The sequence below is a fragment of the Physeter macrocephalus genome, chromosome 1, assembly GCF_002837175.3.
Source record: "Physeter macrocephalus isolate SW-GA chromosome 1, ASM283717v5, whole genome shotgun sequence".
NCBI classification, from domain to species: Eukaryota; Metazoa; Chordata; class Mammalia; order Artiodactyla; family Physeteridae; genus Physeter; species Physeter macrocephalus.
The window spans coordinates 90,162,738-90,174,859 of NC_041214.2; the positions used below are offsets into that span (position 1 = coordinate 90,162,738).

At 45.5% G+C, this 12,122-nt stretch overlaps 1 protein-coding gene and 1 long non-coding RNA gene across 2 annotated transcripts in view; one reads left to right on the plus strand and one right to left on the minus strand.

Annotated features, from left to right (window-relative positions):
* The window catches only part of KALRN (kalirin RhoGEF kinase), a 683,571-nt gene that overhangs the window by 118,218 nt on the left and 553,231 nt on the right, over positions 1-12,122 (minus strand). The window lies entirely within an intron of this gene.
* On the plus strand, positions 1,220-6,912 carry LOC129392130 (uncharacterized). Its single transcript, XR_008617339.1, has 3 exons — positions 1,220-1,384; positions 5,273-5,316; positions 6,815-6,912. It is a non-coding gene; the product is annotated as an uncharacterized lncRNA (long non-coding RNA).

A 12,122-nucleotide genomic window follows, 5' to 3' on the forward strand; every position in this document is an offset into this window, starting at 1 on the left:
TTCCTCATTTAAAAAATAAAAGAAGGAAAAAGAATTCCCATGTTATAGGATTGCTAAGAGAATTTTTAAAGACATATCCATGAAGTAGCTGTTAAGAGAGATGTTTTATAGTTCCAGTTGAGAGTGCCTACAGAGAAACTGCAGACACCTTACTCATGGTGGAAGATGTCCATTCACCCCCCCCCAACCACACCCAGTGGGTCTATCATCCGTTTACTTAAATCCCTATCTGTTTCCTTTTTAAGTCTTTTCATATTTCAAGGTCAAGCTCACATCCCCCCGACCCCCCCAAGAAGCCCACTTGCACCACACCAACTGGACCTTCCCATGAACCACTGCGTTTATCACTCACAAAGCATCTCTCCCATTCCTTTGTGTCCAGATTTAGGAAAAGGGATGGCTGGAAACATACAGCACTCAAAGTAGAGAGAGCCCATTCATCAGGAAAAAAAAAAAAAAGGTAAGTTTGTGAGAGGGATAAAAAACAGAAGCTTGATCCCTCAATTCCCACCTGGAAGAAAGACAGCCACAGGACAGACTTTTAGGAGTTACCAGGATTTGGGGCTTCCTTTCTCAGTTTGAACCATGCTTAGGTTTTGGCCTTATTTATTTGTGTTGCAGCACCTGCCACATGGCTGGAACACAGTCGATGCTCAGTAAACACAGTAGCACAGCTTCATGAGTAACAAAAGCTAGCATTTATTGAGCATTTATTTGTGCCAAGCGTTTCCTAGTTGCCTTCTATACACTAGCTCATTTATCCACACCAAAAAACCTTATAAGGTAGGGTCCACTTTTAAATCTGAAGAAACTAAATGAATGAATGATGATGAGGCTTCGATGATTTAACTCTAAAGAGAAACTCTAAAAAGCTTCCCCATGTAGGAAGAGCAGAACCCAAAGTCAAAATCTAACTTCTAGTTCTACCACTGCCATCTCCCTGATGGCCCCTCCTGGCAAGTGTTATATAAGAATCTCACTGTTGAGCAGGAAATGTACCCCTGGTGCTCCACATATGAAACAGCGAAATGAAAGTTCAAATTGCTCATGCAGCCCACACCCCAGATTCCTGAATTCACTGATCATCCTATTGGTCAGTCTCATCTTGACAGCTTGAATTACTGCAGGATGTGGCAACCAGTACTGTTGTCTAGTTCTCTCTTCTATATCACCAAATATAACACCCATTTTGCTGTTCTTGCAAGCCCAGAGAAGAAAATGGCCAGTACCTTCAGCCCTTCGAAAAGTGAACTTTGTTTGCTTGTGATCCACTGTCTGGATGCTATGATACAAGAGTCCATATTTGGTCTACCCACCCAATCCACCTCCTTGAATACCTTTGGGGCACTCTGATAGGAATTCAAAAATGCCTCAAAGTTGCTTGGTGAGTAACCAGTTCCTTTTTTACTTAAACCTTCCTGTGGGCCTTTGTGTTTAAGTAACACTGGATCATCTTTCCATCATAATCTTTTGCAAGAGGCTGACAACATCATCGTGTAGAAACTGGCTTGAATTAGATATCTGAGGAAGGTTCACCCCTTGCTTCAGAAATCAGAGTACTGGAAACTATTAGGTAAAAAATATGCTACGAGGATACATTGTACAACAAAGAGAATATAGCAAATATTTTATAACAACTATAAATGGAGTACAGCCTTTAAAAATTGTGAATCACTGTGTTGTACACCTGTAATTTATATAATATTGTATAACTATACTTCAAAAAAATTCAGAGTACAAGTAGACCCTAAAGCAGTCTTAGTCTCCATGAAAAGGATCCATCAGGCATGTTTCCACTGGTCCTTATTATAACCCAGGAATCCATCCTACTGTCAACTTAAAGGCACAAAACCGTTAGGAACACCTACCCATCTTGAATTGATATGGTCCGCACATTTTGGAGACTGGTTAGGCACCAATAACCCAAGAGTCCCACTGCCATCCTCGTGTGCCTTCCAGAATGATACCAGTGATGTCTACAACCCAGCCAGGAAGTCCTGAACACTACTGGGACACTGACTGATTTCAGACCAATTCATTAACTCAGCAAACACTTACTGAGTGCCTACTATATGCCAGGCTCTGTTCTAGGCACTGGGTCTACATTCACGAACAAAAACAATCCCAGTCCTTGTGGAGCTAGCCACTAGGACAGATTCAACATGAACGTGAAAGAGAAGGGAATCAATGTCAGATATCTGACCAAGTTTTGAGTTGAGGGATTTAAGAAAATAGGTGCCTGAATCCTCTAACTTACATCTAGATGTTTTCATTGTCCTCAGGACAATTTGGAGGGGATGGTAGGGAAATGGCTTTTAAACACGGATGCTTGTTAGAATCACCAGGGAAGATTTTCTAAATTCTAGGTATTAGAATTTTTTTTTAAGGTTCCCCAGGTGATTCCTGGGTGGAACCAAGTTGAAGAACCACTGATGCCTGGGTCTTCCTCCTTCCAACCCTCTCAAGATTCAGATTAATTCCCCTTTGGGTGAGGCTGGGCATCAGTATTTTTTAAAGTTCCTCAGGTGTTTGTAAGATGCAGCACAATTTGAGAACCATTGGTGTGGTGTGCTGGTTCTCAGAATTACCTGGATAGTGAGTTCAAACGCAGATTACTGGGCCCGCTCCCAGACTTTCTGATTAAGTAGGTCTGGGGTGGGGCCTGAGGATTTGCATTTCTACAAGTTTCCAGGTGACGTTGATGTTGTTGGTGCAGGGGCCACACTTTGAGAACCATTAGTTAGCGAAGTCTCTCCCATCTGTTTGTAATCTACACCCCCTTCTTTTTGTAAGAGCACCTTGATTTTTCTTTGAGGAACCAGCTCTCCTCCATCCTCAGACCATGTTTGTGGATGTAGCTGACATCCTCCACCTGTCCACCCTCCACTCTAAGGATGGGCCCATGACCTGGGCTCGGCCAGCCAGCCACAGGGACTGGTTCAGATTTAGCACATGACCCAATTTCAGCCAATGATAATAAACCGGAAGACCTTAGCAAGAACTCCTGGGAAAGCAGCAATCCCTTCCCAGAAGATTTCTAAGTTGGTGGAATGTTCATGTAAAGCAGCTGGAGGCCATCCTGCCATAACTACATAAGCAGAGCTGCCTGAGAATAAAGCCAACATGGAGGAAAGAGATGAAATGAGAGAGAGGTAGCGGGTTGTGTGTGAAGTTTGATGCCATCACCTGAATACACTTTCCTCCAAAGTCTCAGCTATCCCTGGACCTTATCTGAGCCCCCCAAGTAAACATCTATTTTTGCATAAGGCAGTTGAACCTCTATAATCTCAAGGTTTTCAAACTCCACTCGACCCACTCCCAAAGTTCAGGTTAAGAACCTCTGAGCTATAGCAATATCTTTGGAGCGTTCCTAATTTCCAAACAGATGGTTGAATCTTATTCTTATTTTTGGCAGTTTGTCTTCAGTTGTGCTTCTGGTCAAAGTCTATCTTACATGAATTAGGCTCTCTGCCTACCGATGTGTCCATTTTATCTCATCTCCATTTCCCACAACAGTGAACCCCAAAGAATTCCTGCTGGTCTCAGCCTGCACACATACTGGGCCCGGTATACCACAATGCTGGGCTTGGTACCAGGGACTAGTGGGTCTGCCTTCTCCCCCCAAGTTAGCCACAGGTTTCACGAACGCTGGACCATGACCTCAGGCATCTGCCCTTTTCACCAACAGACATGTGTCCAATTTTGTCCTTTAGACTTATTCTCCTCAGATTTACAGGAACTGAGTTTTTCAAAATCACATTTATCCAGATTTCTTATTGAGAGCTCAGCCCAGAGACAGAAGGCAATAGCAACTGTGCCGCAACTCAGGCCTAGAGACTCCTGTGAGAACCTTCCTACAGTGACAAGTACAGTACACACCTTCTCCAGAACAGGCCAGGTGAGGGCTGTGGGCGTGGTTTCTGGGGACTGTGGGCAGCTCCACCCCAACCGGTCACTTACCTGCCTTTTCCTCCAGCAGTACATCTCTCTTCCAGGACCCACTCCCAGATTCTGACCCAGATTCCCATCTAGAGTTTGTAAAAAGCTCTGCAGGTGATTTCAGTAAGAAGTCAGGGCAGGGGCTTCCCTGGTGGCGCAGTGGTTGCGCGTCCGCCTGCCGATGCAGGGGAACCGGGTTCGCGCCCCGGTCTGGGAGGATCCCACGTGCCGCGGAGCGGCTGGGCCCGTGGGGCAAAGGACCATGGACCTTGGGACTCTGGGATTACTTCCTGCGTGGTACCTACAGAGTTTAGGGAGCACCTGGTCTCAAATGTTTTCACTTTCTCAGACTCTGACATCCTCCCACGACCTGCAACACTCTCTAGTTACTAACTGCATGCTCCTTAACCCTCATCCTCCCTGTGTAGATTTCTGGCCTGTGAACTGCCTGATGGCTGATACCAGGGTGGTTCATAATTTTCCCCATATTATCCTGTCCTGGCCTCCATTTCTGACTGTGGCTTAAAACTCTGAGGTTCTTGTCAAGTACGGATCATTTATACAACAAAGAGTTGGTTTTTGAATATCTACTATCTGCAAGTCACTAAGTTAACCTGTATATGGGAATTTATAATGGGAAAATTATATGAGAAACAGAAATTGAGTAAGACTGTTCCCTGAGCAAAGACAAAGAAGAACAAGGGGAGTTCTAGGAAAGCAGCTGGTTCAATTTTTTTGTGGCAGAAAAGGGAAACTGGAGGCAGACCAAGACTGGACATAAAGTAGAGGTTTCATCCTTGTGCGAAGAATAATAATTATCGGTGACCAGAAACACTTATTAAAAGAAAGGAGGTGCAATTTGTACGTTGCTTCTATATTTAATTAGAACTCCAAATACGTCTTTCAAAATTGTATAATGGGGCTTCCCTGGTGGCGCAGTGGTTGCGCGTCCGCCTGCCGATGTATAACGTCCATGTGGACAACGATTCCCAGGTTATATGTGTTATTTTAATAGTAATGTCTACAGGAAAGCATGATTGCCAGCATTACGCAGGGTAATCTCTTCTCCTAACTATACCTGTTTAGTGTGGTCTAACCACTGCACGCCTGCTGGCCCCGTGGGTGCCTCCATCCACCTAGTGACAGGTCCCAGAATCCAAGGACTAAACCACCACTGAGCTCGTCCTATCTGTCTTCAACTATGCCCTGTAAAGGTGTCCCTCGCCCCCTCTCTGCCTGCCCAGCTGACAAGTGTCTGCCTCCTTCTGGCTGTCTCACTTATGCTCAAAAAGCTTAGCCTCGGCTCGCCCTGCCAACACCCTCTGTTTTTCAGGAAGGAAGACGCCTGATCACCCTCTGGACTGACCCAAGCCCCAGGTAAGGGTAGTCCAGGCGATGCTGAAAAGGCTGTGGGGTTTCACAAAGGACCCGGGTGTCTCCCCCAGAACAACCAGTGCTCATGCCCTTCTGGGGTGGAGCTGCGGGCAGCCAGGACGGGTTCCTGGAGATCCGAGCTCAGGAGGAGACAAGCTATTTATCAAAGAGAGAGATGACTGCGGCTGGAGTTGCTAAAAACAAACCACTCCAGGTTTTATCTACTTCCAAAAACGTTCACTTCTAAGTAGGTCAAAGTGTTCCCAAACTCGGACAGTAAGAAGTGCCTGTCTATCACTCTGAGTTCCAATTTGGGAAGGCTTGCCGTTGCCAAGTGTCCACTATGAGGGATGCTATTTTCATTCCAACTGTCAATGCCCCCTCCCCTCCCACAGGCAGAAGTAGCAGCTGCAGCAGCATGTAGATTCATGGGTGCAATGAAGAGGTTACTGACACATTAAATGCAAAGTGGATTTTGCCTTGATGTAACTCAGGTCCGTTTATGGAAGATTTCGTTAATAGGAGGGAATGTGGAAGACACTGCCCATCCTTATATTTCTGAGTTTTCAACCATTCCAGATAAATGAGAGGTGCTTAACCCATGTGTCTCCAGAGAAGATTTCCCAGGAAGCAGGATTTCAAAGACTTTCTCACTGAGAACTCCTAGCATCAGAACAGCATACCTTACCCCCATCCTCAGGCTCCCCTGATAAAGCTTTGGCCGGGTTCCTCTACAGTTCTCAGGGGATGGAGGACTCACTGAGCCTTGCCCTTCACACATGAACTCTCTCAGGGGTCCTGGATTCATGGTCCTTTCTCTTCCCCTCCTTCCCTCCTTCTTCCTTCCTTCTTCTTCCCTCTCCCCCTTCCTTCCTATAAATATTTACAGTAACTTCTTTTATGCCAGCTACTGTTCTTGATACCAGGGACAGAGTAATGAACAGAATAGACAAAATCCCTGCACTTGTACAGGAAATCTGGGGGGACAGCAGTATGGGGAATAGACAATAAACGTTAATAAATATGTCATGTAGCGCCATAATCGCAACGAGGAAAAGTAAAACAGGAAAAGGGGTACACAGTGGGATGGAAGGGGGTGGGAGTGAGGGAATACCTCTCTAATCAGGTGACATTCAAGCAGAGATGTGAAGGAACTGTGGTGACAGCCGTCCAGGTATCTGAGGACCTGGAGTGTTCCAAGCAGAGGGAACGGAAGGGGTGGGTACTGCGTAGCAGAGTGTCTGGCTCAACTGGGGAAGAGTTCAGTCAGGCAGGCTGGTCAGGAGGTGGCAGGATTTGGTAGGAAAAATATGCCCCTCCCCACAAGGATGTCCGCACCCTAATCCTCAGAAACTGTAACTATGTCACCTTACACAGCAAAAGGGACTTTGCAGATGTGATTAAGGACCTTGGGATGGGGAGGGTATACTGGATTATCCAGGTGAGCACAATGTAATCAAACGAGTCCTTAAGAGCAGAGAACCTTTCCCACTGTTGTCAGAAGGAGATATGACTTTGGAAGAAGGACCAGAGGGATGCAACGTTGCTGGCTTTGAAGATGGAGGAAGGGGCCATGAGCCGAGGAATGCAGGTGGCCTCTAGAAGCTGGAAAAGGTGAGGAAACAGCCTCTCCCCTAGAGCCCACGTTGGACTTCTAACCTACACAACTATAAGAGAATAAACGTGTGTTGTTTGAAGCCACTAAGTCTGTGGTAATTTGTTATAGCAGCAGAAGGAAACTAAGAGGAGATGAAGTCAGAGAACAGGCTCTGGGGCAGGTTCTGCAGGAACCTCCTTGCAGCCACAGAAGGGACTTTGTTATTACTTGAAGTGAGACAGGAGCTATGGACTGTTTGAGCTGAGCCCAGGCCTCCCCCTGCAGCTGGGAGCCAGCAATGGTAATTATCTACATGCCCACCTGTGTACAAAAGTGGGCACCCATACCTCCTGTGGCCTTCAGGGCCTTGTGGAGAGTAAGGCAAGTGGACGTGGTATCAGAATCAGCGTTCCTGGCTGGGCTGGGGGACAATGGTGGGGAAAGTAGGCAGCCCAGTCCTATCCCAAAGGCAAGTACAAGAAAAGGAGCAGGCTGGTCCATGAGTGGACAGCCTCTCTGCTGCTGGTGGGCAGGGAGCTGGTATTAAACATGGCAAGACTTGGAAACGGAAGCACTCCTCATACATGCTGCAGAGTTTGGGTTCAGACTGCAGTTTCAATCCTACAAGGGTCCTGGAGGAGGGGTAGCTGTTTTCAAGGTCTGAGTGACACAGGGGAAGGCACTGAGGTGGCCTGAGGAGGATCCTGACACTGGCCAAGCAGCATCAGAATCCCGCTGCTGAGAGCTCCTCAGGCCTAGGCCTGCAAGGGCTGCTGCTCACGACCTCCATGATCTCTCACCTGTGACCTTCCCTAAGCAGATAGGGTGGGCACACCCCCAGCTACGAGACCACTGTCGCTCCTTCTCTGCTTCCCAAGCCACATCCAGTGCATGTCATTTCTGGGTCCCCTGCTCTTTTGGGGGGAAGGTGGTTTCAGCTTAGCTAGCTCTAGTAAGAGAAAACTGCATCGTCTTCTCTTTGGGGAAAGTTCTGTTTTCTGGAGTGACCTCCTCTCCGTCATCTATCCCCAGCTTCTCCTAGGCAAGCGCCGTCAGTGGCAACCTCTCTTCTCTAGGACTGAATCTGAGGCTCTCATTTTAGCTCTGAGCTCCACCAGCTCTGAGCTTGCTCACGAGGCTCCAAGGAGCAAAGATGCTATTTAAGCCTCACCCTCCCTCCGCTCTGGATGATAAGAGGCATCATGCTCATGCAGATTTCACAGATTTACAGTGGACACCAGGAGGCATGAAAGTGCTGTTGAAACAGGTGTTTGTCATGAGCTAAGTCTCAGCAGGCCACCTACATAAAGGAGAGGGGCAGGATCTCTGCAAGGGGCCCCAGAGACATCAGTTCCTTCTCTTGATAATGCAACATCTCCTCCTGTGCCAGTCCTTCTTGGAGGCAGCACTGCACTGGGGTGTACTTAAAGGAGGATGTGGCCAGCCCTGACATTTTCCTATTTGAGGCCTTGATTCCAAGCCCTTTGATGTCCTAAATAGTATCAGAAAGATGGTAGCTGGTCCTAGGCAGGACATCTCACCCAGAACAAAGTAGTCTCAGGGCAATTTCTAATTGTCTTTGTTGCTCCCTTAGTCTTAAATGGAAAAAAAGGAGGGAAGAGTGTGGACTGGATGGCACCTATATCTCCCTCTTCCTGAAACTGTCCTGGGAGGGCTTCCAGTTGGTCAATAACTATTGAGCAATCTCTGGCCCATCCTAACATAGACAGGTAAGTGGAAGAAATTCAGTTAAAAATAAAATAACGCAGTTTTTACAAAACTGCCCTATGCCCTTCTCCTCTTTGAATTGAGGAAGGACACCTACATGCCCAGCCCAACATTCAACATCTCAGCACAGCCCTCCTCACTAGGTTGGCCCATCTCTATGGTGTGGTCAGAATGTTACCTTTAACAACCAGAGTTAATCACTGAAAAAACAGGGCATTGAGAGGTACAAGCCAGGGAATAAGTTGAATTTTCAGCTTAAATATGTCATATATAACCTCTACCCACTGGGTAGAAGACAAAAGAAAGTTAGAAGAGAGGAGTAAACCATTATTTCTTGGGAAATCATAGAGCCAGATGGACCTGCTGTTGGTAGACTGCAGAAAGGGCCCGGAGTAGGCCAGGAATGCAAACTGAGAGACAGGGGAGGGTGCAGAGTAGAGACAGTGTCAGGCCTTTGCAAAACCTATGGATGGAACTAGAAACAGAACCTTGACCCCTTGACCCCTGGAGAAGATTCAGGCTGGAAATACTCTAGATGCCTCCCTACAGAGGTATCAGAACTAGAACAAAGGACAGGCAGGGAAATTAACATTAATTGACTGCCTCTAGGGTGGTACTGCATAGGCTAGAAGTCTAACTCAAGGGAAATGGGCATTATTGCCCATTGTATAGATTTTAAGTATCTTGTACAAGGTTATCAACTAGTCAGTATCTGAGCCAGGATTCAGACCCCCCAGGTCTTCTACCCCAAGGCTCTTAGTTATTCCACGCCTCTCATCATGTCATGGTATGGTCTACCACATACCATTGTAAAGCCTTGTGCACAGCAGGGTCGCTTTTGTTTTATTCTAAACAATTAGCCTGCACACATAACAAAAAGACCAACTTCGCAGTTTAAAATCACTTTTCCTTAACATTGCCTCCTCTGAGCTTCCCAGCAGCTCTGAGAGATGGGTAATTTTTATCAGCTTCCCTTATAGATGCAGAAACTAAGATGAAGTGAGTTTCTACTCATTCCACACCCTGTCCTCTTCCTGGCCCATCTGACACCCTGAGTACAAAGCCCTCCCCTGTTTTCTCAAAGATTTGCAAGTACACTTCTATGAAAAAGATAGGCTGATTGTAACGTATTAGATTGAACAATTTAAAATAGCTGACTTTCAACCAGTTTTGACTACCAAAATGGGAATTTCATGTGGTTCAACCTAATAAATTGGACCTCAAAATGAGGATATTTATGCTATGCTTGGATGGATTAAACATAGGATACTTAGGTTAATCACTTTAGGTTGCTAAAGTGATTCTCTCCTGATGTGGAGAGAAAAAAAGCAGACGCTTTAGAACTGGAAGGGATTCTAGAGGTAAATCAGGAGGATATGGATAAAAGGTAATAAAAATGCTACTTTAGAACAAGTAACAATATGAATGACGGCAGGGAATAACCAGGAAAAAAGACCAGCCCATAGAGAGCCTCAGAGTGGAAGGCAGTTACCACTAAGCCTGAGCCCAGAGAAAAGGATGAGATCAGACGTGTGTGAGAGACCAAGGCACTGATGTGCAGCGGTAAACAGTATGGAGGTTCCTTTAAAAACTAAACACAGAGTTATCATATGATCCAGCAATCCCACTCCTGGGCGTATATCCGGAAAAGATGAAAACTCTAATTTGAAAAGATACATGCACCCCAATGTTCATAGCAGCACTATTCACAACAGCCAAGACATGGAAGCAACCTAACTGTCCATTGACAGATGAATGGATAAAGAAGATGTGGTATATATATGTATATACACACACACACACACACACACATACATACATACAGTGGAATACTACTCAGCCATAAAAGGAATGAAATAATGCCATTTGCAGCAACATGGATGGACACAGAGATTATCATACTAAGTGAAGTAAGTCAGAAAGAGAAAGACAAATGCCATATGATATCACTTATATGTGGAATCTAAAATATGACACAAATGAACTTATTTATGAAACAGAAATAGACTCACATACATAGAAAACAAAGCTATGGTTACCAAAGGGGAAAGGGGGTGGGGAAGGGATAAATTAGGAGTTTGGGATTAACAGATACGCACTTCTATATATAAATTAGATAAATAACAAGGATCCTGTAGAGCACAGAAAACTGTATTCAATATCTTGTAATAACCTATAATGGAAAAGAATCTGGAAAAGAATATGTATACCTGAAACTAACACAACATTGTAAATCAACTATACTTCAATAAAAAGCCACACACACAAATAATCACCTTAAACAAGCTAGGATTGTTGAATTTAATCCATAATGTTTTTTTCTGCTCTAAGGATTTAATAAAAGATGTATGGAGAAACTGATAGGCTCTAATGAAATTCTCCCCAAGGAAAGAAGGGTCTATCATTTTAGATGCAAATCGAATTACTTTGTTCTAGATGAAGAACAGAAGGAGGTGGAGACTGAGAATTAGGACTGGTGGCTCTCAAGTGGGGGGCTGGGGAGGAGAGACTAGGAGGAGACTGGGCAGAAAGTATCTGCATTTCAGCACTAAGTAAGAGGAATTTTCCAACCATTAGAATGGTACTAAAATGCAACAGGCTTCCTCTAGAAGTAAGGAGCTCCCCATCCCTGGGAGTGCTCACGTAATGCTTGGCTGACCACCCAACAGAGACTTTTTTTTTTTTTTTTTTTTTTTTTTTTTGCGGTACGCGGGTCTCTCACTGTTGTGGCCCCTCCCGTTGCGGAGCACAGGCTCCGGACGCACAGGCTCAGCGGCCATGGCTCACGAGCCCAGCCGCTCATCCCTGGGAGTGCTCACATAATGCTTGGCTGACCACCCAACAGAGACTTTTTTTTTTTTTTTTTTTGCGGTACGCGGGTCTCTCACTGTTGTGGCCCCTCCCGTTGCGGAGCACAGGCTCCGGACGCACAGGCTCAGCGGCCATGGCTCACGAGCCCAGCCGCTCCGCAGCACGTGGGATCTCCCCGGACCGGGGCACGAACCCGCGTCCCGTGCATCGGCAGGCGGACTCTCAACCACTGCGCCACCAGGGAAGTCCCCAACAGAGACATTTTAAGAGGGGGTCCTATATTAGGGGAGAGAGTGAACCAGAAGACTTTCAGGGTGCTTTTCAATTCTACGATTCTAAGAGCCCGTAAAATTCAAGGTTCTGAAGTAAAATGAAATCTAATCAAGGACCACTTCTACTCAATTACAAAAAGAAAAATTTTAAATTCTAGCCTTTTGTAATTCTGAAAAATGACTAGGAGCTCCTTTTAGAGTCTCTACAAATACATCTCCATCTATCTTAAAACACACTTTTCTTCAAGAAGGATCAGCACTCAGGTTAATTACATTTCTCATTTAAATGTGTTAATTTTTGGTTTTAGTTATTCTTATTCAATAGTGACTTTTTTTTTTTTTTTTTTTTTTCTTTTTTGCGGTACGCGGGCCTCTCACTATTGTGGCCTCTTCCGTTGCGG